Source organism: Myxocyprinus asiaticus, chromosome 15, assembly GCF_019703515.2.
Source record: "Myxocyprinus asiaticus isolate MX2 ecotype Aquarium Trade chromosome 15, UBuf_Myxa_2, whole genome shotgun sequence".
Classification (NCBI taxonomy): domain Eukaryota; kingdom Metazoa; phylum Chordata; class Actinopteri; order Cypriniformes; family Catostomidae; genus Myxocyprinus; species Myxocyprinus asiaticus.
Window position 1 is genome coordinate 35475029 of NC_059358.1, and position 24568 is coordinate 35499596.

Genomic DNA, 24568 nt, shown 5'->3' on the forward strand with positions numbered 1-24568 from the left:
CTGCAGACACGGTTATTTCAACGACAGTAGACCATAATGGAGAAATACAGTGAGCAGCAATATAGATGGGCAGCAGAGATAAGGACTGATTTAACAGAGTACTCGCCCCCCGTTGATATGTTGTTTTCCAGTATTCCAGTATGTTGATAGTTTGTTTTCCAGTATTTTTCAAAATATACTACTGAAATGCTCTGTTTTGCAGTATTTCATTAAACACAAGTTCATAGGCATTTAAAGGATGTTTTGTGTTGGAGTGAGTTTGTGTTAGTATAAATTGTCACAAAACATTTCATTTTTACTGCATTTTTTAAAGTTAATGTCCACACCCTAAAAATATACTGGAACATCAAATTAAGCTCCTGTTGGGAACTGGGCATTCCAAATTAGGGAGAAAAGGGGAGAAAAAAAAAATTAAGTTCCTGACAATCAAAGTTATGGCTAGGTATCGATACAGATTTCCAAAACCAATTAGATTCTGATTCACAAGCTCTCAATTCAATTCTGATTCGATTTAAAATAATATATTCGTATATTTCAGTTATAATGTCCCTTTTGCTTGAATATGAAAGAAATTCTCTCCAAGCTAATGCTGTTAATTATACAGGGGACCTTCTAACTGGGTACCTAATGAATATATACATTTTACTAATTATATTTTATTCGTTTTTCATAATTTTGGTCGCATTTTGGCTTTAAAAAAAATTTAAAAAATCCATGTATTCAATCAATAAATAAGACAATGTATTTCATATATAATGAATTGTTACATGTTTTTTGTTTAATTGCATCATTTGTACTATTTACAAATATTTACACTGATTTGTTGAACACGGTACTGTCTCCTTAATAAAACTGGCATTTCTGTAAAGAGCATCTGTAAATGAGCATGTTAACGAGACACTCGAACAGCTTTATCTCATCTATGCTTTACATGATTAAAATTAAATATTTATTTTTTGTTGTTTTTGATCAACAACTGACTGTAAAGAACAGAAAGGGTATTAAAAGAGACATAAATAATGACAAATGGGTCGCATGGATCTCATCTTTGGACACGCATTACACAGAACAACTTTTACTCTCAACATGCAGTGAAAGGATCTCACTGCAGAATATTCCACCACTAAACTACACAATCACTGGTGATTGAAATCTAAACACTTACCAACCAGTTGCCAAATACATTTAAGTCACATAGGGTAAAATCTGGTTGCAAATGCGAGTGATTTCCTCTCATTGTCTCATTGACAAGTCCATATTTTTATTCTTCTATTTCATTGTATGTCCTACAATCCATTTACACAACCAACTTCTTATGAATGTGCCGTCTTTGTTTATATCGCTGGTGCTTAAGGGAATGGACTATATAAAAGGACACAGATGGTATAATAACGGAGAAGAAACTCCAAGTTAAACTGCACTTGATCCATTAGCGCTTTGCACGCAATATCGCCAAACCCACTTGCGGCTATACTTAGCGCATGATTGCACGAAAATACCAAAACTTCATGGCCATACTCATTGACTTAGTGCGTATGACTTAAAGCATAATGCAGCACTTAAAATAGGCCCCTTAATGGTGAAACTTTGTTTATCAAGACAATGCATGTTCTTATTAAACTATTTTATTGTGACGTTGAAAAACAATAATCAGGCATTTCCTGAAGTCCCTGCCTTGATGCAGTACATTTGATTATACACTATAGAACTGAAATAGTTATGTTTCTTATTATGTTTGTTATCAGTTTTGATATTGGGGTGTTTTATGTAACATTTGATGTAGTTTAATTAATGTTTATTGTATTATTTTAGTGTCGCATGTGTTACCCTAATGGTGTTTTGTTTTTGTATGTGACACTGTGCAGTGTCAATATATGTTTATTGGCCACTGCTCCTGGATGGGCCACTCTTGCTTAACTTTAAGGCCCTGTCCCAAATGGCACACTTGATGTGGACGTGCGGTCTCGTGGCCTTCATTTGTGCATTTTCACGAAGAACGCTTAGGTGCGTTCCTCCTTTGTGGCCTCAGTGCGCCTTTCGGCTCAGTGTGAGCTCCACAGCAGTCTACTACCCAACAGTCCCCACTGCTGATCCTCATGACCAATTAAAGTGGACTGGAGTTTCCAAGCTGGAAAAAAAAAATTATTGCGGACGAGGCAATATCAATTGCAATTTTGTTTTTTTCTTGATTGTCAATCCAAATCACTTACTTTTCTTGTGTATATACCTGTCGTATCACATTTAAGTTTGATGTGTATAACTGGTTCAAAACGTTTCCAGAGATATTGAATAGATATTCTTGGGAAGTTTTACGTTCATAAAAGTAAGATTATTATTACAAATGTGTCTTCCTTGTGTTGGTGATACAGAAGGGCTCTAAAGGTTAGGTCGAATCTCACAAATCCTTCAGATTAATCTGATGATCAACTCCCTCAAATTTACATAATTTACTAATTTACTGAATGGTCCATTTGAATTATTCTTATGAAATTCTTTAGCTGGTGCCCCTGAAGATAGAGGGAGGGGCCAGACATTCATCAACACAAACACATAACACCTCAAGTGACGTTATCAAAAATCACCGTATGTGGTGTCCTGTGCCTTGTGTGCATTATAATTGGTGGCCAAGAGTGATTATAACTACAATCCTATAATGCCTGAAACATTGTCAATTTATTTTTACAGTAAAGTTTTGGTAACAACAGTTGAAGTTCATGAAGTTGTTTATCAATGCAATTCATTTGGTGTGGTGCTGTGCAAGGAATACTGGTATATTTGTTGAGCTAATATTAAAAGAGAGAGGCCATGTGCTGCTCCCAGTATATGCAAAACCTATTTCTCATCTTTCAATCTATGGGACACGCTCATTTGTGAATTGTGTAAAGCATATTTTTACCTCTACAAAATGAAATAATGTTTAAAAAATAACTGTAAAAAAGTCTTTAAAAGCACATTATTACCAAAAATTAAGAGGGAATCATTACTTTTCAGAAGATCAAACATCTTTGAGTTATGTTTCACATGCAGGGTATGTCTCAGAAGAGTGTATGTCTTCAGTGAGGATTGTGTTGGGTGTGTGGATAGGTTGTGGTGATTCAGTGGTTAGTGCATCTGATGGATAGGATTATCTGTTGTGGGATCTATTTTAAGCAACAGACATGTAGGCAAACCCAGGGTAGTAGTAATATGAGATGCAGTGCACTGAGGCATATAGATGAGGTTTATGCTCATGGTGTCAATGGAAACACTTTGTACTCTGGAGTTTAACGTTGAGTGCTCAGATCTCATGGAAACTGGTCTTGCGTAGCCAGATTATTTACTACTGGCATGAAGTCTGGAGTGTGTTGCATCTTATTCCGGTCAAGAAATGCCCACTGTCTGACTGTCAACATACAAAGCGATTAAACCCAGTGTGTTTTATGCTTGCATGCCACTCAGGAGCATGTTTATCTGAGATGTGTTTATGATCAGTTTTTCTATTAATACAAAAGGTTATAAGTACTCATAATTTTGAATACATTCCTGAAAACAAAGAAGAATACACTATTCTGCACATGGATATCTAGTTTAATTGCTACAAAAAACCTCAAATACAATTCAGAATATCTTTCAATTGGTAAATCTAGTGAATAGATTTTCAAATGCGACTTTGCATTTTTGTGAACAATATGCTTCAGGCAATCAGTAAACGGACTTTGGGTGGTCTGTGGCTGTGCTGCCTGAGGCTGAGACTACGTTAAGTTTGGATCTAGGTGAACCGTTCAGGATATTGGCTTACAAGTTAAATGTCAATACAAAAGTGTAAAGTTAATGAATGGGACCTTATTGTAAAGTGTTAACAAAAATTCAGACAAGTAACTTTTTTACTCGGACAAGTGATTGACCAATTTACTTGTCCAAAGGACAAGCACATGACAATGCTGAATGTCGAGCCCTGAAGGGTTAAAACCTCTTAACTGGCAGACCCACCTGAGGGATGGAGTGGGCACAGCTATTATAGGGTTAACCCTGAACTATAAAGGGTTAACCATGGTTAACATCTGTTATGGAGTAATGGTGTGTTCCATTTGTAATTGGAAGTCGGAAATTCAGAGTTCCCAGTAGGAACTTCCAGTAGGAACTGGAACGCCCCATCAAGTCGGAGTTCCGACTCGGAAACTCGGAGGAACCGCAACAACCCCTACTTCAGAATCCAAAATGACTGCTCAGAGCATCAACTGTAAGTGAAACAGTAGTAATATATTGTTTATAAGCACTTCTGTTTGTCTGTGTCTCAATTAACTCAGTGGTGCACACAGTACTATCCAAACTCTATCTGTGGACATGATACTTTGGCATTATCTGTGCAAAATACCGCTTTTTTGTGTGTTTTTATCGACTGGTATTGCCAACAATGGCTACTTCCCCCACCCTGTTATTTGGAAAGTAAACGTTTTTTTTAACTCGTTAGATCAGCTAAAGCGGGACATTTTTTGGTTAGATTTGCCATGAAGCATTGGTAATGGATTACCATGGAAATAAATGGATTCATATTTGTTCTGTAGTTGTTTGTTTTCCGAAAGAGCAAGCAGAACAAAGGTTTGCCTGGATGCATCCATCTTGGTTTTCCAACTTGTGTACTGGAACGTGGCCAACTCGGATGTGACGTCATTCCCAGCTCTGACATCAGACTTCCGAGGTAAATGGAACGCACCATAAGATACAAATATATTTACTTTAGAAGCAAAGTCCCAAATCAGTAAAGTGGTTAACTATAAATATTATAACTAATCCTATAGAAATAAGGTGTTAATTTATGGTAGTTTGATTTCCCACAGCATTTTGTAGCACAAAACTCTGTTGAATTCAGAAGTTTCTAGATTCTCAGATGATCAAAATTAAATACAATTCATTACAGATATGAAATACAGCAACATATCTTAAATATTAATTGCAATTACTAAAAAAAACTGCATCGTGATGAAGATGTACGTCAGCCACCACCGAAGACCATTTCTGACCCAGGAAAAACCCTGTGTTGCATGGATCTCGTCTTTATACACACAGAACAAGTCAAACCAAACTTTTACTCTCAACATGCAGTGAAAGGATCTCGCTGCTGAATACTCCACCACTATGCTACACGATCACTGGTGAGTGAAATGTAAACATTTACCAGAAAGTTGCCAAATATATTAACTTTTAGTCGCATAGCGTGAAATTTGGTTGCAAATGTAGCAGAGAGCTGCGCATAGAGTAAACAATCGATCTTGGGATTTAAGAATCGATATAGAGATTGAATTGAAAAAAAATATTTTTACCCACCCCTACATTGCAGTATCCATTATTTAAAAAAAACAGTATACAGCAGTGTTTCTCAACTAGTGGGTCGTGACCCAACAATCGTGCTTCTCTCGATATTGCGGAGCACAGATCTCAAAACTGATAAGATCAATTTAAATTCTAGTGAGACTTTTCTAGTTTAAAGCATTATGGAGAAACTCAAGTCAAACCTCTCAAACAGTAGGCAGCCCGGACATGCCAAACAGCACTGAGGAGGAAAAGAGCAACACTGTGCTATGCGCTACAATTTTTTTCCATTATGCATCATCACCTTTACAAAATTGTTTTATGATTTTACATGAGTAAAAGTAACTGATGTATTTTTACAAAATGTTATAGCTTCATATGAAATAAATCTATAGGTAGAATCTATTACACATCATTTTTTTATCAACAGTGGCAGTTGTAATAAAACTTTCAATGTGTTTAGGCTAGTATTTTTTTCATATATACTATAGTATATTATTATTATTATATATTATTATAGACTAGCAACATTGAGCTTACCATAGTAATGAGGAGCCTTTCCTCCTGTGTAATATGGATGTTCTGTTTGAATGATTTTTGAAATTAGGAAACAAACGGGATAATAATGGGCTCATTTAAATTAATATGCCCTTTATTTTTTAAAAGGGGGAGAAAGAAAACTTCCTGTAGCTTTTGTCTACAACAAAATAATGTCATTGATGCATGTCCTTATACTTGAAAACCAATTTCCTTAATTTGGTGATTCTGATTAGAATGATAGAATTATACTGAATAATCACAATATAATCGCAATGATTTTGCTGATGACATAAAATTAAGCAATTCAAATGATTTTTATACAATGCCTTTAAATTGAATCTATTTAGATGAAATGATTGTTCCTCTGATTTAAAATCACTTATGAGCCTTTTCACAGCAAATACATAATTATCAAGATACAGTATACAGGTGCATCTCAATAAATTAGAATGTCGTGGAAAAGTTCATTTATTTCAGTAATACAACTCAAATTGTGAAACTCGTGTATTAAATAAATTCAATGCACACAGACCGAAGTAGTTTAAGTCTTTGGTTCTTTTAATTGTGATGATTTTGGCTCACATTTAACAAAAACCCACCAATTCACTATCTCAAAAAATTAGAATATGGTGACATCCCAATCAGCTAATCAACTCAAAACACCTGCAAAGGTTTCCTGAGCCTTCAAAATGGTCTCTCAGTTTGGTTCACTAGGCTACACAATCATGGGGAAGACTGCTGATCTGACAGTTGTCGAGACGACAATCATTGACACCCTTCACAAGGAGGGTAAGCCACAAACATTCATTGCCAAAGAAGCTGGCTGTTCACAGAGTGCTGTATTCAAGCATGTTAACAGAAAGTTGAGTGGAAGGAAAAAGTGTGGAAGAAAAAGATGCACAACCAACCGAGAGAACCACAGCCTTATGAGAATTGTCAAGCAAAATCGATTCAAGAATTTGGGTGAACTTCACAAGGAATGGACTGACACACAGACGTGTCAAGGAATTTGGCTACAGTTGTCGTATTCCTCTTGTTAAGCCACTCCTGAACCACAGACAACGTCAGAGGCGTCTTACCTGGGCTAAGGAGAAGAAGAACTGGACTGTTGCCCAGTGGTCCAAAGTCCTCTTTTCAGATGAGAGCAAGTTTTGTATTTCATTTGGAAACCAAGGTCCTGGAGTCTGGAGGAAGGGTGGAGAAGCTCATAGCCCAAGTTGCTTGAAGTCCAGTGTTAAGTTTCCACAGTCTGTGATGATTTGGGGTGCAATGTCATCTGCTGGTGTTGGTCCATTGTGTTTTTTTGAAAACCAAAGTCACTGCACCCATTTACCAAGAAATTTTGGAGCACTTCATGCTTCCTTCTGCTGACCAGCTTTTTAAAGATGCTGATTTCATTTTCCAGCAGGATTTGGCACCTGCCCACACTGCCAAAAGCACCAAAAGTTGGTTAAATGACCATGGTGTTGGTGTGCTTGACTGGCCAGCAAACTCACCAGACCTGAACCCCATAGAGAATCTATGGGGTATTGTCAAGAAGATAATGAGAAACAAGAGACCAAAAAATGCAGATGAGCTGAAGGCCACTGTCAAAGAAACCTGGGCTTCCATACCACCTCAGCAGTGCCACAAACTGATCACCTCCATGCCACGCCGAATTGAGGCAGTAATTAAAGCAAAAGGAGCCCCTACCAAGTATTGAGTACATATACAGTAAATGAACATACTTTCCAGAAGGCCAACAATTCACTAAAATTTTTTTTTTTATTGGTCTTATGATGTATTCTAATTTTTTGAGATAGTGAATTGGTGGGTTTTTGTTAAATGTGAGCCAAAATCATCACAATTAAAAGAACCAAAGACTTAAACTACTTCAGTCTGTGTGCGCTGAATTTATTTAATACATGAGTTTCACAATTTGAGTTGAATTACTGAAATAAATGAACTTTTCCATGACATTCTAATTTATTGAGATGCACCTGTATATTGAATATCGTCAATAGGCTGAAAAATATAGAGAAATCATTTTGTAGCCATATCGTCCAGCCCTAATTCTGATTGAAATTTGTGAGACTAAAATTGTGAAACCTTAATGCCTAAATAAATAGACTACTTGATACATGAAAAAGATAAGTGCAGAGACTAACTGAATGACTCTGAGAACTCCTTTCCTAAATGTCCCTGGAAGACCAAAATCTATCATTTTGGATTTACAATGACTAAGGCCAGAAACTTATTCTACACAAGTATGTAAATGCAGCAACACAAGCTCGATTTTGTGCATCACTGCTTTCCGAAATGTGTCAGAGGGCTATTCATTACACAACGCAAGAACATGCGCATTGCCACAAGTGGAGCATTAACTGCCTTCTTCTACAGCCAGTTTTCTCATTCAGGTCAATTACTTTCATAGCGGAGCAACACGTGCATATGGTAAGAGTACACCACGCCAAAATAGTGGTAACTGTGAGATGCCTTAAGTTCCTGATGATGCCAGCAATATGAACACTGACACAACCCTGAAGAAGGCGTATCCATACCTTCATTTATTATGCCATCTTACAATATTACAGTGCCAGAGGAAAATTGAGTATCTGGACACTTGTGAACTTCAGTCTCATTGAAAACAGCATCACTGATCTGCAGCATCTATGTGGGTTACCGGCAAGACAACAGCACAGGCAGGAAAATTGTAAATTTGGAAACAGTAGATCAATAGTTTTGCTGCTGAAATCAAAATTCAAACTATTGCCTCCAGTGGCCAAAGAGAGAAGTGTTGCTGAATGTATGGGCACGTGTGAGCTCCAATTTCCACAGAAATTCCATAGTTGTAAATTATGTAGTGAAGATGTATGCTTGTTTTATGAACTCTACCTCCTAACCCAAACCCTAAACCTAACTGTCAGTGGGGTAAAAATGTAATCATACACCGAATCATAAATGAATGTGAATGCAATTACTTCCTTGTTTCATCGCAGGATGCGAACCGAGGTATGTGACGCAACATGTAAACAGTCATGGCCCAGGAGAAGGTAAATACACTTAAACTAATGCACAAATGTCTGATAGGAGATGACACTTGTCAGAACGGGGTCAATATCAGGGTACTGGAACATTCGGTAGCAACATGTTGAATTCCCGTGTGACCTCATGTAGAATCCAGGTGTGGCCAAAGGCTACATAGCATCACAAACCAACAAATTCAAAGAAAGATACTGAATGGTCAATGAAACATCTAAACATTCACTATAGACTAGATATGTTAAATGCGTTAAGTAGCCTAATATTGCCAGCAGACATTGAGAAGGCTGTCTATACAGTCATCCACTAAAGCAGTGGTTCTCAACTGGTTTTGCTTTAGGACCCAGATTATACATAGGATATCAAGTGGCAAAGAAGTGGCTTCTTTGATACAAAGATATATATTACTGAACCTGCAGAGCTGTGTTCACAATGCATGGTAACCGCGTGGAAATATAGCGAACTAAACTCACAGCACCTCCTGAGATGATGGGAGATAAATTGCAGCATTCTCATAGACAACATTATTCTTGCAAACAGTTTTCAGACGAATGAAACAAAAAATGTGAAAACACTTTACATGCGCTTGTTCCATGAGACAGGCCCATGCTATGCATGTGTTCCACAAGACAGACTCGTGCTGCACGCCTCTGAACAGACAGCGAATCAGACACAAGCAATGACCGCTTTTTTTTGTCTGTTTTTAAAAATATAATAAAGTATGTTTCTTCAAGCGCGTGTCTTTGTGACACAGCATTTCTGGTCACGTGTCACTCCGAGACATCTTACAGGTCATCCACCTGTTGCTGGTAGATGAGCAAAATTACCCACACTTGAAATACATTTGGATGAGGAGCTTGCGAACTGGATTCAGACTCGTCGCATTTTGCTGATGGCGGATGCTAGTTTCACACCCTGGCCACTGTTTAATATATTTGGCGACTTCCCAGATCCATGGTTTTGGCATTTCTCGATATTGTCGATCATCATCTGACAATGAGTGTCGCAATCGGCATCGGGATCTTTGTAAGACATCATCAATACCCTACAACATCGTCCTATCGCCCAGCCCTAATAGAGGCTAAATAAAAAACAATCACTGACTCTGCGTGGAGTTTGTTGTGCAACGTGACTAGGCTATTTATAGAGACAGACGGTTCAAACGCGGGTTTAAAACATCAACAAAATCCTAGGTATGTATACAATACACGTTGTTATTATTATTATTGTCATGGTATGATAAATCAGTCATTCAAGACAACCAAATGTGGTTTGTTAATTAATTTGTTTATAACTAATTGCTGCACTGGAGAATTGCATTGCAGACAAGGTGGAGAAGATGGGCAAATGGACATTAGCTGTTCGAATGGTTAGAATGATGTTAAGTCAATGATGGAAACTGCTTTCTGTTCCATTTATTATGCTGTTTTGAATAAAAAAAAAAGTCACTTATGAATTTGTGCTCCGAAGAGGTTATGTTTCTAAGTGAATTTATAAGTTAATTATCAGTAGTAAATCCATCATTAATTCCAACCTTATATGAATATGCTGCCTGAGTTTTTGTTTTTGCTCAGCTGTTCGTCTGCTTCAGAAGTCCATTGTGTGAATGCACGTGCACAGGAACAGTTTTATAGTTTTCTGTTTTATAGTTTTTTGACTATAAAGTTTCCCACAATTTTCTCTCTTCTGACAAAATGAATTCACTCCAAACTTCCTTATTTTATGACATAGTTATGTACAAAAAAATGTTAGGAGCACGGTAAACTATAACCATCTGAAATAATTGTTATTTAATACAATGTGTTCATGTGAGGGCACATATACTATAGACAATGCCATTCTAAATTTACCTTTAAAAAGACAAGACTTGAGTTGATTTTATTTCTATCTCTTTTTCTTTCTCCCTTTCTTGTACATCATTTATAGATTTAATATGACAATAAAATAATATAATAAATATTGTCAGTAGTTATGAAGCATTCAGTCACTATTTGGCTTTGTAAGGCAGTGTTTAATGTTACTGCTGAACTACAAACACATTTGACCTGTAACACTTTCATTAATATTCTCATTAATTTCAGATGGCAAAGGCTTTGAACAAGGTATAAGTGTGGGAGAAATTTCTTAAAGTATCGCCATGGAAAGTAATTCTTACTAAAGTTCAGCACTATTTTCCATTGAGTGGAAAGTTTTCATTTATATTATACATTTTTAAAACTATCGGCTAATTACTCAGTTATCTGTTATCTGTAAGGTTTTCCCACCTTAATTATCGGTATCGGCAAAATCCACTATCAGTCGACCTCTAATTCAAATAGAACATACATATTACACAGGAGGAAAGGCTCCTCATTACCATGGTTAGGTCAATGTAGCTAGTCTTAAATAGTAGTAATAATAATAATAATAATAATAATATAGTATTAATTAAAAAAATACTAGCCGAAACACATTTTGATACTTTAACTACAACCACCACTGTTGATATAAAAATTAGGTCTAATAGATTCTACCTAATAGATTATTTCATATGAACAGGGATGCCGTGGTGCGAGTTTTCGATGTTGAGATTACCGTCTGAGAAAATAAAAATCACGGTTAACTGGTTTTACGATTATTTGCAATTTTTCATTATACAACAGCACTAATGCAAAAAATTCATATCATATCACAATTGAACGTCTTAGTGGACATATTTCTGGAGGATATGTGGATGCTAAAGGCAGTCCTAAAATAAATAGGAGGTATTAGAGCCCGACTGATATGGGATTTTTTTAGACCGATACCGATTTTAGAGAGGGAAAATTCACAGATTACCGATATGGTGACCGATATAGTTAATTTTTGAGCTGGAATGAAAACAGACCTTTTCTATTTGGATTGTGCACCAATTTTGCACCGATATGACTATGCAAAGGTACTCAGAAGGCTAATTTCTTAAACATCAAAGAACATTTGACATTATTATTATACATTGTCAACAAATCCTAGAAATGAACACTGAGAAAATAAAGAATAAATAAAAATACAATAAATAGCTTAATAAACATCAGTACTGTGTGTTCAGTATCAGTCAGTTGCTGACCATTTAAATAAAGAATAAATATAAATACAATTGCTTAAAAAACATCAGTACTATATGTTTAGTATCAGTCAAATGCTGACCATTAAAATAAAGAATAAATTCAAATAAAATAAATAGCTTAACATCAGTACTGTATGTTTAGTATAAGTCAATTGCTGACCATTTAAATAAATAATAAAATAAAAATACAATAAATAACTAAATAAAAATCAGTACTATAAGTTTAGTATTAGTCAATTGCCCACCATTAAAATAAAGAATAAATAAAAATAAAATAAATAGCTTAACATCAGTACTGTATGTTTAGTATAAGTCAATTGCTGACCATTTAAATAAAGAATAAAAATACAATTAATAGCTTAAAAAACATCAGTACTCTATGTTTAGTATCGGTCAAATGCTGACCATTAAAATGATAAATTCAAATAAAATAAATAGCTAAATAAACATCAGTACTGTATGTTTAGCATCAGTCAATGGCTGACCATTTAAATAAAGAATAAATAAAAATAAAATAAATACCTAAATAAACATCAGTACTGTATGTTTAGTATCAGTCAAATGCTGACCATTAATATAAAGAATAAATTCAAATAAAATAAATACCTAAATAAACATCAGTACTGTTTAGTATCAGTCAATGGCTGACCATTAAAATAAAGATTAAATACAAATAAAATAAATAGCTTAATTACATCAGTACTGTATGTTTAGTATGTCAATTGCTGACCATTAAAAAAGAATAAATAAAAATAAAATAGCTAAATAAAAATCAGGGGCCAGTTGCACCAACTATACGTACAATACAACTTAGCCTAGTTGTGGCGTAAATGGGCACTAAGTCACAATTTACACTCTACTAAATATTTGAGCGTTGCACCATTAAATGTATGTAGGACGTAACCCTACATATAAACTAAATATATACGGCAGCCTCCGATCAGGAGTAACTGATGGAATAAAAAAAGCAGACTCATTTAATGACAACAGTGAGCTCATGTTTTGGTTGACAGGCATCAGTCCTTTCGACATATATGATGATGTTGGCGTTTACACTAATTTACATTTACGAGAGAAAAAAAAAAAATTACTTTTAAGCGGCTCTTCAGTATGAAACCGTTCTAACAGTGCAGTTTTTAGGGTGCGTCGCCTGGTGTCACGTTTCAACACATTCAATATATATATATATATATATATATATATAAATAATATATATATATATATATATATATATATATATATATATATATATATATATATATATATATATATATATATATATATATATATATATATATATATATATATATATATATATATATATATATATATATATATTATTTATATATATATATATATATATATTGAATGTGTTGAAACGTGACACCAGGCGACGCACCCTAAAAACTGCACTGTTAGAACGGTTTCATATATATATATATATATATATATATATATATATATATATATATATATATATATATATATAGGATATTAAAATGAATAAATGTCTATTTTTCCAGCCTATTGTATTAGTATTTATTTATCACCCCTCATTTATTTTAGATACAGTTCCTATGTATTATTATTTACACAGGACAAATATACTATTTATTAAATCTATTTTTATTACGTATCCTATTTTAATGTCTGGAAAACCAGACTTTTAAATATTACATTTTATAAATGCAATGGCTGGAATTGTTCGGTTGAAGGGGGTAACAAACTGTGAATCCTGAACAAAACAGTTTGGTGAATACTAGGGATGTGCGATACTAGTCGACTAAACGGTTCTGATGCTGCTAGTCGACACTGGAATTACTAGTCCGTTAATATTTCCCCCCATTAAACTGATCATAATTTTTAAACATTTACGTTTGGCTTTATATTTTTTTACAGAGGCTGCACTTAAATTACTGTCATATTAATGTTACATATTTTAAATAGAATTAATAATACAAATATCATTTAAAAAAAAGAGGATATCTGGAGCAGATACAGAGTTTAATTTCACCTCAGGCTGCACGTGCTTCTTCCCCCTCTCACTCGCGGCGCGCGCAGGAAAATGTCCTCTCGCTAGACAAGCAAACTCAGCAAAGTAGTAATGAAATCACTTCAGTGGTGCGGGAATCGGCTTTCCAAACGTTTGAAAGTCCCTATGGATGTTTTCACATTTGAGTCTTCTTTAAATCTGTGCATGCTTGTACGTTATTTTTCCGCTGAGCGGGCTTTTTCGAGCGCAGGATAGACGCCTCAGGTGAGTCAAGTCCCGTCTTTCACCGGACCATGTCGACGGGTTAATTTTGCTCATCCAAAAAATTATGCTTTTGAGTAAGTAGCCTAGAAAATAACTGTTTTAGGCTAGTTATGCCATTTTTTAATCTGCCGATCAAGAAGGCTATTTTCAACAATGTGCCGACTGCTTAACGTGTTAAACTATCTTTTATACATTAGGTTTATTACAGGCTACATCACAGGCCTATTTTTTCTATCCTATAGCTACTTTTTTTTTTTTTTTTTTTACATCGTAACTGTTATAGGTTAACGTTGTCATATTAGATCAATGGTTAATGCACGACTGCACGTCGTGAAATACGCGCAACTTTTCAGCGCATTTTTTCTCTCTCATAGATTTGGCTTAGTCTACCTGTTAATTATTTTCAACAATGTCCTGACTGTTTTAATATGTTAAGTAACTTTTACTTGGTGATTTCCGTTTAGAACAGGCTTTTAATGGTTGTTCCGCTGATCCTGCACTATTCATTCAATTGTTTTCAATAAATATGTCTGTTAAACATTCGCTAATGTTGATTCAGTGAATGCGTGTCATGTTCTATATTTAACGTACAATGATCATAATTCAAGGCGAGCATGTCGCAGATAAATGCCCCTTTTCAGTAGAATTTAGCATTGGATTTGGAATAGATTAAGTATTTTAAATGGGTCGCATAAAAACATTTTTTTTTCTGAAGGTTGGTTTCTCTTTAGACTAGTTGATTAGTCGGTTACAAAACTTCCGTTTAAACGACAGTCAAATTAGTCATAGCGCACATCCCTAGTGAATACATGTTTACACGCTGACAACAAAAGTAGCTACGTGGTTAGCTAGTTAGCTGTAAGCTCATTGCCACGGTGAGTAAAAGATGGACTTTATTTACTTTCCAGCATTACGTCTCACCAATTAGGTAAAAGCAAAGCTTGAAATCAACACTCACAACACACAATCCACCACCGCACCATTGTTTGCTGAGCTGCAAAAAGATGCTCTGATGTTTACCTTTCAATCTGCTACATTACTGACTGCACTGACAAACTATAGCTGGCTAACAGCAAACAGATGTGATAAATATGAGTGACATGGTTCTCAGGGACAGGGTTAACGTTATATTTGTTATATAAAATGATGGGGTCATTTTTTATTAACTTTCCAGTATGTATTTCACAAACTAGTTAGCAGTTTAAGAAAGAGAGACTGCTCAAATCCACACTGTTTAACTCCTGCCTGCAGAACCACGTCAGCACAGAGTCAGCTCTGTAAACAATGGAGTCGGAGCATGGCAGTTGAATTATCACTGCTTATGTGCATCACCAGCACCAGAGAAACGGTAGGCTATGTTTGTAAGTACAAAAGTCCGAAATATGGTGACGCCATGCAAGGAGCAGACGTGTGAGCGACGAGCTCTGAGCACTTTGCTGAATTTTCGATTATTTTCATGTTATAATCTGGTGAATTTTGAAATACCCAGTTACACATTTGTCCTTTGTTGCAAAACATGGCAAAGAAGTCAAAATCCTCGGGCTCTGGAGACATTAAAAGACACTTACTTGTTCAGGATGAAAGCCCCGACAGGCCTACAGACCGGGGACTCGATTTGGATGGCGCGGCGGGAGAGGAGATCCAGCATCAGTCGTCCAACATTTCGGTGACGTTGACGAAGATTCTTGCTGACTTGGAGGATCTTGCTGTAATACGTCGATCGATTACGGTGATGGAAATAAAATTCTCTGACTGAACAGTGACTGATGTTGAAAAACGAATCGATTTTCTGGAATCTTCGGAGAGGGAATTAACCGCTAATCTGCCCGCGACCAAAGTTGATTTGGAACATCGAAGATCTTGAGAATAACGTTCGAATTGTTGGAATTCCTGAGCATGAGGAGGGCAAAGATATGGTGAAATTCCTAGACGAGTTTTTCCCCGAGTCTGCTCGACATAACAGGCCACAAGCTGGAAATCGAGCGAGCTCACAGAGTGCCGGCTCACAGATCTGCTGAGGGAGACAGGCCCCGATCGATTCTGGCCAGATTTCTGAGATCATCCGATAAAGGTCTTGTGTTGCGCCAGGCGAGGAGCAAAGGGAAGCTTTCTTGGAAGAACCATAATATTTTCTTGTTCCCGGACTTTGCAAGTTCGACAAGAGAGAAACGCGATCGGTTCAAGGAATGCAACTCTTACATCAGAAAAAGATCTCGTTTGCTCTGATGTTTCCTGCCAAACTGAGAATAGAAATGAAGGTCGGTCTCTAAGTATTTACATGTCCAAAACAGGCAATATCTTTTATAGAATCAATGTCTGAGTAAACTATTGGATGTTTCTCATGTGAGTGGGCCTGACTCGCTGTACTTACTCGAGGAAGCTGGGCGACATTTTGGATTTTTTGCGTTGGCTCCGCCTAGCGGCTGGAGCTTGTTTTGTGAATAATACTTTTCCTTAAATAAACTTTTGCATTGAAGTTCCCGGACAGATTGAGAGTGGACATTACGGAAGACCGCAAAATATCTACATGCTCACACAAAGGATGTCTTTTATAAAGTTGACGGATTGTGTAAGTCATGGTATATACGTTTATGCGGCCTCCGAGTGAACTGACTCGAGCATCCGGGGAACAGAGATGCCGGTTTTGTTTCTTTTTGTATTGGTTCCGCCTAGCGGCTGGAGCTTGTTCTATTGAATAACACTCCTTTGGAACAGCTGTGGATTAATCTGTTCGTTCTTCGTGCTTATTCCTCCTGCTGGCTGTAGTTTGTTTTGTTGAGTTTTTTTTACGAGACATTGGAATGATTACGTCATCCGCTGAACTCATAACAGCAAGCTCACTGAACATTCGTCTGTCTGTCCGAGGAATCTGATCGGTTTTATATCAGCTGGAATTTGTTTTGTGGATGATCACACCATTGAGACTGAGTTCTGTGAATGAATCTACACATTCTTTGTGTTCATGCTTCCTATTTACTGGGTTTATTTTACAAAGTATTTTCTGTTATGTAATTTGTGAGGCAAAATTGAGCAATCCGATGGCAAAGTTGTCGTGGGGACTCGTGGGCGTTCATGGACCTTTTGAGTTTAGTGGGATTATTGCCGGTTGGCGCTGTCGTGCGCGGAGTTAATGCGCACATTTTTCTTTTTTCTGTTTGTTTTGTTCGGGGGGATGTTCAGGGGTTGATTGTTTCACTAATGGGAAATGTGGTCTTCATAATTTGTTTTTGGCACACAATTTATTTTTTCTATTATATCAATATGTCAGTTGTTAATATAAGTGTACTATCTCTCTCCACATGGAATGTGAATGGGTTGGGGCACCCCATAAAAAGAAGGAAGGTTATTTCTTTTCTTAAACATAAGAATTATGATATAGTGTTTCTTCTAGAAACACATCTCTCCCTGCAGGAAGCTGAAAAATTTGGGAAGATATGGGGTGGACATGTTTTTTTTAGTTCTGGCTCAAGTAAGAGCAGGGGAGTTATTATATTGATAAACATCTACAATTCAAATGTCTCAAACAGACTAAAGATAAATTAGGAAGAAACATTATTGTGTTAGTTGAAATTCAAGGGCAAAGATTGATTTTGGCTAATATTTACGCACCTAACGCTGATGATCAAGGCTTTTTTATAGATCTTGATGGGATGTTGCAAGCCGCTGGCACCCCTCATGATATAATATTGGGAGGAGACTTTAATCTTTTGATGGACTCAGTCCTTGATCATAGTGAAGCAAAAGTGTGTTAAGCCCCCTAGAGCAACATTGACGCTTCACAGGATGTGTAAAAATCTTGGTCTTATGGATATTTGGAGACTTTTGAACCCATCTGGTAGGGACTATACATTTTTTTCATCAGTCCATAAGATTTATTCTAGAATAGATTTTTTTTATTATATCCAAATCCCTTATTTCATCTGTTGCGGATTGCTCGATTGGAAACATAGTCTCGGATCACGCCCTGGTGAGTTTAGAGGTGATACCACATATAGAGAAAAAGAAATCATATAGTTTGCGCCTTAATGTGTCCCTTTTGCAAAATCCTTATTTCCAACAAATGTTAAAGACTGAAATCAGTGTTTATATGGAGACCAACTGGTCCTCAGTATCCTCTGTGGGCGTGGCTTGGGAGGCCCTTAAGGCAGTTCTTAGGGGCCAGATCATACAGTATGCCTCATTCATCAAAAAATCCAATGCACGAGAACTTGTGGAGTTGGAAGAGAATATTAAAAGTGCAGAGGCAGAGCTGAAGCGCCATATGTCATCTGATGGCCTCAGAGAATTGACCCAATTGAAATACAGATATAATACTATTTTGTCATGGAAAGTGGAGTTTTGGTTATTCAGGGCAAGACAGTTATACTTTGAGTCGGGTAATAAAGCAGGGAAGCTTTTGGCTAGATATATAAAGCAAAGAGAGTCTCTTTCTATCATTCCCTCAGTGAAATCTGCTGGTGGTGAAATTTTTACCTCAGCCATTGATATTAACAATGCCTTTAAAGAGTTCTATATTGATCTTTATAGTTCCACGTCTTCGTCTACTGATGAAGATATTGGAAACCTTGTGGAACCATTAGAACTTCCTAAACTGACAATTGAGCTAAAAAAAACTCTCTTGATTCTGAGATAACTTTGGAGGAGCTTGATGAGGTAATTAAGTCCCTACCTACTGGCAACGCTCCGGGGCCAGATGGTTTTGCCGCTGAATTTTTTTAGATCTTATGCTACAGAACTGGCTCCACTTTTGTTAGAAGTTTATACTGAAGCATTAAAGAATGGAAAGCTTCCGCCAACCATGACACAAGCCCGGATCAGTCTGATTCTTAAAAAAGACAAAGATCCAAGTGAGTGTAAAAGTTACCGTCCAATCTCCCTGATCCAACTAAATGTAAAAATATTGTCCAAAATTCTGGCTAATCGATTAAGTAAAGTTATGACATCTTTTATAGATCAGGTGGGGTTTATTCGGGGCCGTAGCTCTTCTGATAACATCAGGCGTCTCATCGATATTATGTGGTCAGTGGCGAATGATCAGTCTCCAGTCGCTGCCATCTCACTTGACGCCGAAAAGGCATTTGATATGGTAGAATGGGATTATCTTTTTAAGGTTTTGGAAATGTATGGGTTCGGAAATACTTTTATTGGATGGATTAAGTTACTTTATAGACACCCTGTAGCAGCGGTACAAACAAATGGATTAATTTCAGATTATTTTACTTTGGATAGGGGAACTCGGCAGGGCTGCCCTCTTTCCCCTTTATTGTTCTCTCTTGGAACCATTAGCAGCCGCGATAAGAAAGGAGGATGATTTTCCAGGGGTGGTGGCGGGAGGTGTGGCACATAAACTTCACGCAGAAGTTTACGCAGATGATATTTTATTATTTGTCTCTGAACCTACTAGATCTATGCCTTGCCTCCACAGAATTATTCATTCCTTTTCTAAGTTCTCAGGATACAAAGTTAATTGGTCTAAATCCGAAGCTTTGGCTCTGACAGCGTACTGTCCAGTAACGGCTTTCCAGCCGGGTGCCTTCCAATGGCCCAAACAGGGCATTAAGTATTTGGGGATTTTATTCCCAGAAAATTTGTCTGATTTAGTTAGTCAATTTTGACCCTTTAATAAAAAGATTTTTCAGCGATGTGAGCAGGTGGGCTTCATTACATTTATCTATGATTGGGAAGGTTAATGTTATTAAAATGAATTGTATTCCAAAATTTAACTACCTGCTACAGTCCCTACCTGTAGATGTCCCCCTCTCTTATTTCAAGAAATTCGATAGCATAGCGAAGTCCTTCATTTGGAATGGTAAACGTCTCAGATTGCATTTTAATAAGTTACATAGGCCGATTAACAAAGGTGGGCTAGGCCTACCCAAGATGTTTTATTACTATGCGTTCAGTCTCAGACATTTGGCTCATTGGTCGCTTCCACCTGAAAGAGCCCCTCCCTGGTTTGTTATTGAACAGGCTGTTCTTGCCCCTATTTCGCCATTACAAAGCATCTCTATCAAACTAATTGGAAAAGTTAAGTTACACCCCGTTATTTCGCATTTACACTCGGTATGGACTAAAGTGTCCAGATTGTTTAAATTGGACACTTATTTAAATGTTGCCTCGAGCATATGGCAGAACCCAAGATTGTGTATTGGCAAGTCCCCTTTCTGCTGGCCAGAGTGGATTGTGAAGGGGGTTGCTACACTTGGTGACCTATATGAAAGAGGTGTGTTGAGATCATTTGAAAACTTGGTCCAACATTTTGGGATCCCCAGACCTCAGTTTTATAGGTATTTACAATTGCGCCACCTGCTTTGTACTATTTTTGGGTGTAGCACACACCCCCCTGAGGCAGCAGATGCTTTGGGAGAGGTGATTGCGGTTTTTGGAAAAGGTCATGAGGCATCAGTGTACTACTCCCTGTTAATTCAGAGTATGGGGGATGGAGCTTTAACTTCTATTAAGAAATTATGGGAGAAAGATTTTAATTTGGTATTGGAAGATGGAGTGTGGACTAAGATTCTGAAAAATGTCAAGTCTGCATCTAGAGATGCAAGGGTTCGCCTTATGCAATTTAAGATTTTACAAAGACTTTATTGGACCCCCTCTAGATTATACAGGCTTGGTCTTAAAGACACACCCACATGCTGGCGATGCCAATCAGAAATTGGAGACATAGCCCATGTTTTTTGGGGATGCGTTAAGATCCAAGATTTTTGGTTAAAGATTCAGAATTATTTGCGTGACATTCTGGACACTCAAATTTTACTTTGCCCCAGACTTTGCATTTTGGGCGATGGGGAAGTTATAAATTCGGGTGACAAATATATACAAAATTGGGTTCTGACTAGCGTGATGATCGGTAGACAAATTATTTTAAGGGGATGGAAGTCAGACGGAGCGCCACCATTTCCAGAGTGGTGTGCGGAGATGGGTAGGGTGGCGGCTTATGAGAGGATGATAGATGGAAGGCTGAGGCGGGAGGACTTATTTTTCAGGAAGTGGGGTAGGTATTTGGCAGTTTTTGAGGACTCTAGGGGAAGGGATGAGGAGGGAGATGTTTTGTTTAATTATGTATATTTATTATATATTTTATTTTTTATTTATTTTTTATTTTATTGCTTGTGTGTGTGTATTATTTTATGTGACCACAGGGGTGTTCTTTGGGGTAGGGTGGGGTTGGTGTTTGGGGAGGGATGTTAATGAGTGTTAAAAGTTAAATGTTGATTCGGTGTGTATATGTTGTGTTTTTCTCTGTTGTGCTTTCTTTTTGAATCAATAAAAAATGTTAATTACAAAAAGTCAGAAATATATCACGATCCACAACATGAAGTTTTAATGAACTCAGATATGTTAAGTTATTGTTAACAGAGTAATTAATTAACAGTAATTAAACAATTCACAAATTCATACTAAACACAGCCTAAAGAGGAAAATGCCAATACTTTCATTAAGTGTACTAATTTAAATTAGACTTAAACACTAGGCTACCTGCACATATTATTTGGAATCCTCCACGAGTGTTTTGCGGTATTAACGTTTACGATTAATCAATAAAATGATAGTTAATTTCCACGATGAACGATTGTGAAAATATCTGAAAATTTACATCCCTACTATAGACTACAGGTTACTGATATACAATTGGGCTCTCTTTATGTTAGCTGTCTCTTCAGAGATTATTAACTACAACAGAAAACCATTCTCTACCTTGTTTTGCAAATTGTGTTTTGTTGTACTGTGTATTGTGGACTTTTATTCTGTTGTATTGTGTATAGTAGTGGAAAATACTTATTGTACTGTGAGATCCAGCAGGAGTCATAATTCCTTATGGTGCAAGAAAACTAATTAAGAGTGAAACACCCACATGCCTGGGAACAAGCCTGAGACCTGTTCAGAGTTCCATCTAAACACCTGTACAATTAAAAAAAAACATACTAGAATTTAAAGGATACTAGCCATAGTTTGACAGAGTTTGGCAGAGTATCAGATTCAGCTTTGATTACTACAACAGAAATTTTAAGCACAGTGTTTGGTCTTGTAACATGGTTTTCCAATATACCTGGTTCTTGTGTTAGGATTAACACTTTGAAATTACATTGAATATATACTAATGAAAAACAGTGAAGCTTAGAAAAGACAGCTGGGGGGGCCTGGGCAGCTCAGTGGTAAAAGACACTGGCTACCACCCCTGGAGTTCGCTAGTTCGAATCCTAGGGCGTGCTGAGTGACTCCAGCCAGGTCTCCTAAGCAACCAAATTGGCCCGGTTGCAAGGGAGGGTAGAGTCACATGGGGTAACCTCCTCATGGTCACTATAATGTTGTTCGTTCTCGGTGGGGCACATGGCGAGTTGAGCGTGGATGACGTGAAGCCTCCACACATGCTATGTCTCCGTGGCAACACGCTCAACAAGCCAGGTGATAAAATGCGCGGGTTGACGGTCTCAGACGCGGAGGCAACTGGGATTCGTCCTCCACCACCCGGATTGAGGCGAATCACTACACAACCACGAGGACTTAAAAAGCACATTGGGAATTGGGCATTCCAAATTGGGAGAAAAAGGGGGGAAAAAAAATCAAAAAAGAAAACAGAAAAGAAAAGACAGCTGAACTGTGCGATATGCGAGTTAATAATTAGAGGACAGCCAGTGTGTTTTGACATCTGGTGAAGGCCTTACACCTCTCTGGAATCACCCAGTTCTCAATGAGCCATCTAAAAACTAGAGATCAACTGATATTGGTTTTTAATGACTAATACAGCACTGATTATTTTCGTTTGTGTCCAATGCTTAACTGATTTTCAATTCTTGTTTTATTCCTGCTTTAATGCACAATAACAAATTAATCCAACCCAGTCTCATGAAAATTCGTACATATATTTTTAGAGTTGGCGAGTTCGTTCGTATAAATTTGAATGATTTCATCACGTGCAAATGCCCGGATGTCTAATGCGGAAGTAAGCGCGAGTCTCGCACACGAGGCATTAAGGAAATGCTTATTAATATTATGCCCTTACCCATACCACTTATCTAAACCTAACCGATCAGTAGAGTGTGTAAACATGATAGGAAGATGTTTTGTGTGACAGAAGCAAGTAATTGTCACACATTAGATGGAAATGATGTCCAGCGATGTCATTGGCTGTAGTGAAAGTCGTACGAATTCATACGTGTGTAGTCGTATGATATCATACGAATTAGCCAAATTTAGAAAAGTCGTATGAATTCTTACGATTTCGCCATGAGAGTGTGTAGTATTTATCACGATCCTCTGAAGGTGAATAGCCTGCTTTACAAAATGAATATTGTGCACAGTCTACAAAGAATTGATTTAAGTATTTTAAGTTGCAATGTACACTTGTTCAAAGCCCCTAAATGATGTGTTAAAGCACTTTTTTAAATTCAAACTTTAAATTAAAAAGTTATCTTTAATGGGCATATTGCTTATTATCTAAAAAGCCAACAATGTAACAAATGATACCTGATTCGGAATCGTATTTATTACTTTAAGAATCTATTCTGATACACAATGGAACTGCAATAGAAATAAAATGTAGATAGTCGTGGGAATGCTCAACAACTGTTCAGGCTTTAAATAACGACAATCATCTACTGCCTTTGCTATGTAATGGGGTTTGATTAAATAAAAGGAAAGGAGGGCAGTGAGTACGATCCACAAAGCAGACTGTTGTGTTGCCATTTAAATGGCTGATGAGATACTTTACCACTGCCAGAGGTTTCTGTGAGAAAGCAGTTCCATTGAAGTTTATGTCACACCTGTGTTTATGCGACAAACAACTCACAAGGCTAGACTTGAATTCTACAAAACAGAGAACATTTTTGTTTGAGGCAAGGTATTTAATTTGGCTATAGGCTAGGTAGAAAAGTAAGGCAAACACGTTGCTCATTTAAATGGAATAATGAGTTATTGAGTCAAGAATAGAGGTGACAAAAGGTGCAAGAGTGGAACACAAAAGCATCACTGGCGAATGACTGAGCAGGTGTTTGTTTTTCATTTCCTGGTTACTCTCCCCTCATGTAGCTTAGAATAAAGCTTTTAAACCAACAAGTCAAATATCATGCCATTTCTTTGTTTAGATGTGTTATTAATATAAACCAAATCCAACTTTTGATTTACAAATGAACACAACTGCAAATACATCAGAATTAGGATGCCAATAAGTGCAAAAACACTAAGTCACCTGACGGAGTAATACTGTATGTTGTTGTCCATGATCTCATCCCAGCACAGTATGTTGTGCCTTGAGTTTCCACTCCATTTAACTCCTTTCCAGGTATCCACACAAGTGTTCAACCAGTGACTGTGTGGCTTAATCGTATGCAGACTAGGTGGTCAAGACCGTTTGAAATATTTGTCAT

General features: G+C 36.9%; 1 protein-coding gene across 9 annotated transcripts in view; it reads right to left on the bottom strand.

Annotated features, from left to right (window-relative positions):
* Positions 1 to 24568, bottom strand: part of LOC127452714 (protein cordon-bleu-like) — a 165702-nt gene that overhangs the window by 140452 nt on the left and 682 nt on the right. The window lies entirely within an intron of this gene.